A 6,135-nucleotide genomic window follows, 5' to 3' on the forward strand; every position below is an offset into this window, starting at 1 on the left:
TTACTCGTATAATAATTATCTTACCCGTACGTTGTTTGTTATACATAGTGTCATGGTTTTGATATCCGTCCCCGTCGGCCCTCGTCCTTGTTATGATTCGGATGTGGTATATTCTCTTTTAAAACTATTTGTTGCATTTCGTGTTTATGAGAAATTATGCCCATCAAGTTGACATAGATATTTTTATCTAGGAGGTATGTGAACCGGAAATTCCAACCGACCCTATTGTCAAGAGGTTAAATTTAGTTGAAAGAGAAAACGAGTACTTGAAAGAAAAATTGAAAAGAATTGAGGGGGAGAAGATGGAATTGGAGTTGCATGTTGCCGATGTCGTCGATGATCACAAGATCAAGATGGAGAAAATGCGCTTGAAGATTAGAAAGATTAGAAAATATGCCATCGATAGTGAGGCTTGGTATCATTATGCTGTTGGATCAATTGTTACCTTAGTTGCGATCTTGATCGCATTTGTTGTTGCATTTAAATGCTTTAGCTAGAGAGTTATTTGTTTGTTGCATTTAAGTGTTGTATGAACTTTATGTATGAACTTGTATTAATTTGGTCTATTCGGTGTTGTGTAATGAATATGAGCCGGCAATGGATGTACGATGACCGATGCTCTCCCCAGTTCGTTGAGGGCGTGCATACTTTTCTGCTTGCGGCTGAGGCAAACAAGCGAGCGGATGGTTTTATGCCTTGTCCATGTGCTGGCTGTAAGAATGGTCGCAATTACTCTACGTCAAAAACCATTCACGTCCACCTGTTTGAGTCCGGTTTCATGCCCCACTATAATGTTTGGACCAAACACGGAGAAAGAGGGGTTATGATGGAAGACAATGAAGAACAAGAGGACGACGACAGCTATCCTGGCCATGGGTTCCCTGAATACGATGATACAACAATGGGGGAAGAAGCTGAGCCGGTAATGCGGGAAGAAGCTGAGCCGGCAATGCGGGAAGAAGCTAAAGAAGAGGCATCAGATGAGCCCGTTGATGATCTAGGTCGGACCATTGCCGATGCAAAGAGAAACTGCACAAGTGATTTGGAGAAGAAGAAGTTGCAGCGCATGTTAGAGGATCACAAGAAATTGTTGTACCCGAATTGCGTAGGTGACCAGAAAATGCTGGGCACCACACTAGAATTGCTGCAATGGAAGGCAGAGAATGGTGTATCTGACAAGGGATTTGGAAAGTTGCTGGTAATGATAAAGGATATGCTTCCAAAGGACAATGAATTGCCCGAGAGTACGTACGAAGCAAAGAAGGTTGTCTGCCCTTTAGGGTTAGAGGTGCAGAAGATACATGCATGCCCTAATGATTGCATCCTCTACCGCGGTGAGTACGAGGATTTGAACGCTTGCCCGGTATGTGGTGCATTGCGCTATAAGATCAGCCGCGATGAGCATGGTGATGTCGAGGGCGAGCGCCCCATGAAGAAGATTCCTGCCAAGGTGATGTGGTATTCTCCTATAATACCACGGTTGAAACGTCTGTTCCAAAACAAAGAGCATGCCAAGGCGATGCGATGGCATAGAGAAGACCGTAAGAAAGACGGAAAGTTGAGAGTACCCGCTGACGGGTCGCAATGGAGAAAAATCGAAAGAAAGTACGGGAAGGAGTTTGCAGATGACGCAAGGAGCGTATGGTCTAAGCGCAGATGGCATTAATCCTTTTGGGGAGCAGAGCAGCAACCATAGCACCTGGCCTGTGACTCTATGTTTGTATAACCTTCCTCCTTGGTTGTGCATGAAGCGGAAGTTCATTATGATGCCAGTGCTCATCCAAGGCCCTAAGCAACCCGGCAACGACATTGATGTGTACCTAAGGCCATTAGTTGAAGAACTCTTACAACTGTGGAATGGAACAGGTGTACGTGCATGGGATGAGCACATGGGGGAAGAATTTGACCTAAAGGCGTTGCTGTTCGTGACCATCAATGATTGGCCTGCTCTCAGTAACCTTTCAGGACAGACAAACAAGGGATACCACGGATGCACGCACTGTTTGGATGATACCGACAGTATATATTTGAATAGTTGTAAGAAGAATGTGTACCTGGGACATCGTCGATTTCTTCCGAGCAGGCATCCCGTAAGAAAGAAAGCAAGCATTTCAAAGGTGAGGTGGATCACCGGACGAAGCCTCGCCACCGTACTGGTGCTGATGTACATGATATGGTCAAGGATTTGAAGGTGATATTTGGAAAGGGTCCTGGCAGACAACCTGTTCCGAAGGACGCTGACGGACGCGCACCCATGTGGAAGAAGAAATCTATATTTTGGGACCTGCCATATTGGAAAGACCTAGAGGTCCGCTCCGCAATCGACGTGATGCACGTGACGAAGAATCTTTGCGTGACCCTGCTTGGCTTCTTGGGCGTGTATGGGAAGACAAAAGATACACCTGAGGCACGGGAGGACCAGCAACGTATGCACGGAGAAGACGGCATACATCTGGGTCATGCAAGCTACGCTCTTACCAAAGAAGAGAAGGAAATCTTTTTTAAATGTCTGCTCAGTATTAAGGTACCGTCTGGCTTCTCGTCGAATATAAAGGGAATAATAAACATGGCAGAGAAAAAGTTCCAGAACCTAAAGTCTCATGACTGCCACGTTATTATGACGTAACTGCTTCCGGTTGCATTGAGGGGGCTTCTACCGAAAAACGTTCGATTAGCCATTGTGAAGCTATGTGCATTTCTCAATGCAATCTCTCAGAAGGTAATCGATCCAGAAATCATACCAAGGTTACAGAATGATTTGGTGCAATGTCTTGTCAGTTTCGAGTTGGTGTTCCCACCATCCTTCTTCAATATCATGACGCACGTCCTAGTTCACCTATGCGAAGAGATTAACGTTTTGGGTCCTGTATTTCTACACAATATGTTCCCCTTTGAGAGGTTCATGGGAGTCTTAAAAAAATATGTTCATAACCGTGCTAGGCCAGAAGGAAGCATCTCCAAGGGCCATCAAAATGAGGAGGTCATTGAGTTTTGTATTGACTTTATTCCTGACCTTAAGCCGATTGGTGTTCCTGAATCGCGGCATAAGGGCAGACTGGATGGAAAAGGCACGCTAGGAGGGGAACAAATAATATGTATGGACGGACATTCTCTCACTGAAGCACACTACACAGTTCTACAGAATTCCGCCTTGGTGGCTCCGTATATGGATGAACACAAGAATTTGCTACGCTCCAAACACCCGGAGCGGTCTGATGACTGGATTACACGTGAACAAACCAGGAGTTTCGCCAGCTGGTTGCAGACACGTACCATGCATGACACCTCTATTGAAGATGACCTGTACTTGCTGTCCCAGTTACCATCTTTGAATATAATGACTTTCAAAGGGTACGAGATAAATGGTAATACATTTTACACGATCGCCCAAGATAAGAAGAGCACCAACCAAAACAGTGGTGTCCGCTTTGATGCAGAAACCAAGACGGGAAAGGAAACATATTATGGTTATATACAGGACATATGGGAACTTGACTATCGACGTGGTTTAAAGGTCCCTTTGTTTCGGTGCAAATGGGTCAATATGACACGAGGCGGGGTAACGGAAGACCCGCAGTACGGAATGACAACAGTGGATCTCAACAATCTTGCGTATGCAGACGAACCATTCGTCCTAGCCAATGATGTGGCACAAGTTTTCTATGTGAAGGACATGTCTACCAAGCCAAGAAAAAGAAAATATAAGGAAGCGAATGCATCGTACGATGAGCCAAAGCGGCACATAGTTCTTTCTGGGAAGAGAAACATCGTGGGAGTGGATGACAAGACAGACAAGTTAGAAGATTATGAAAAGTTTGATGAAATTGCTCCATTCACAGTGAATATTGACCCAAGCATTCCGTTAAATGATGAAGATTTTCCATGGTTACGGCGCTAAGGGACACACGCGAAGAAAAAGTTTCACACCCAAAGATCTGGGATGTGATCGGCTTCACTATCATCACTTTCTTCTGTGTTTCACACCCAGAGGGGAATCTCTGTAATAGTTAGGGTAGTTATGTGTTTTGGCATTTGAAACGCGAAGAAATTTTATGTGCAAACAAATTCTTTCATGCCTTTACTGATTTTTAAAGTTAAGTTATTCACAAACTAGTGATTCACACTAATTTCAAATAATTCAAAATTTAAACTATTCTAATTTGAAAACTACAGGCACTAACAGAAAGTTTGTAATTTTTTGTACCTAAAGAAAAAATATTCACAAAGAAACTCTAAATACACAAAAAAAACAACACAAAAATAAATAAAGCAAAAAAAATAAAAAAATGCCCGCCTACTAGGCCAGAGCGGCCTCCATACGACTAGAAACCCAACCTGTTGTTGGGCCAGGATGCAGGCCCGCAAAGGCCAAGTGGGCCCACAGGGCAGCAAAGAACACGTAGGCCCAGTAGGCCTGCTTTGGAGAGGAGCTCGAGAGATCGACCGCAAGGGGGTTTATAAACCAGTGCGGTCGCCCCTCGGCTAGCGAGGTGGGACTAAACTTGCCGCACCGCACCTGCGCCAGCGCACCCCCTTTAGTACCGGGTCGTGGCGAAGGGTCAAATATGAAGCACAATAGTGCCGGTTGGAATTTCAGCCGGCACTAATGTGTACACTAGTGCCAGTTCGTGGCGGCGATCAATAGCACCGGTTCGTGGCGAACCTTTAGTACCGGTTCATGCCACGAACCGGTACTAAAGAGGCTGTGTCAGCCTCCGGTCAGGCTATGGCCCCACCATCACCATTTAGTGTCGGTTTGTACCACGAACCGGTACTAATGAGGTTGTGTCAGGTAAGGCTGGGGCCCCACGAGCACCTTTAGTACCGGTTCATGGATGAACCAGACGTAAGCTGTTTTTTAGTCCCACCTCGTGAAGTGCAGAGACGATGAAGAAGAGGCTCAATGCTCACGTTGCTTAGCTTCAAGCCTTCAGGAATACGGTAGACTGCACGGAGCTATGCGCAGTGCAGTTTACACTATTCCAAAAGGCTTGAGGCAAATTAACGAGCATTGCACCTCTTTTTTATTTTTAATAACTTATTACAACTCCGGACTTCTTCTGTTATGGCAAAAACTAATTGCACGTCGACATTTCTTTTTTTTAAGTTATAACTCCAAACTTTGACCATCAAGTTTTGCAGAAAAGAAAAAATAGCAGAAAAGAAGAAAAACTATAGCTGAAAAGAAAAAAATTATATAAAAAAACTACTCAGAAGTAAATAGAAGAAAATAAATATAGCAGAAAAGAAAAAACTACTCAGAAATAAAAAGAAGAAGAAATAAAGCAGAAAAGAAAAAAAATATTTGCTATTTTTCAATCGTTTACAAAATGTTCGTGAAATTGAAAATCACTACAAAATGAACTCTGAAAATATTGAATTTTGGCAAACTAGATGAAAAACTACTCACAAATAAATAGAAGAAAATAAATATAACAGAAAAGAAAAAACTATACAAAAAACTACACAAAAATAAATAGAAGAAAATAAAGCAGAAAATAAAAAACTATAAAAAAATTGGGGCGCTGCCCTGTGGGCCTGATAGGCCACAGGTGTGTAATTACAGGCCTTAAAGGCCGAGCAGACTCACAGGGCAGCGCGCAGAGTTTAGGCCCACAAGCCTGCTATATAGAGGAGTTCGAAGTGGTAGCCGCGGCAGGGTTTATAAACCAGTGCGGCTGCTCTTCGCCCGGCGAGGTGGGACTAAACTTTGGGGTGGCAGCGCGAGGCATTTAGTACCGGTTGGAGCCACCAACCGGTACTAAAGACCACCCTTTAGTACCGGTTGGTGGCTCCAACCGGTACTAAAGGTCTTGTCTTCCCGCCTCTTCGCCTGGCCAAAGTTGGCCTTTAATACCGGTTGGTGGCTACAACCGGTACTAAAGGCCTCTCCTATATATACAACACTTGCGAAAATTTCATTCTCCCTCTGTTTCTTCCTCTGTTTCCCCATTGAAGCACCGCCCGCGCGCCCCGATCGATCGACGCCGTCGCCGTCGCCGCCCCCGTCCCCGTCGCCGCCCCCGTCCCCGTTGCCGCCCTCGTCTCCGTCGCCGCCCCGGGCCTGTCCCCGTCGCGCCGTCCCCACATCGCCGCCCCCGCGTCACGCCCCGGCCCATCACCGCCCCCGGCCGT

The 6,135-nt window shown here is 45.2% G+C and overlaps 1 pseudogene; it reads left to right on the plus strand.

Annotated features, from left to right (window-relative positions):
- The first annotated feature begins 601 nt into the window (after window positions 1-601).
- On the plus strand, window positions 602-3,916 carry LOC119290077 (annotated as a pseudogene).
- The last annotated feature ends 2,219 nt before the right edge of the window (window positions 3,917-6,135 follow it).

This window comes from Triticum dicoccoides, chromosome 4A (genome assembly GCF_002162155.2).
Source record: "Triticum dicoccoides isolate Atlit2015 ecotype Zavitan chromosome 4A, WEW_v2.0, whole genome shotgun sequence".
In the NCBI taxonomy this organism is placed as follows: domain Eukaryota; kingdom Viridiplantae; phylum Streptophyta; class Magnoliopsida; order Poales; family Poaceae; genus Triticum; species Triticum dicoccoides.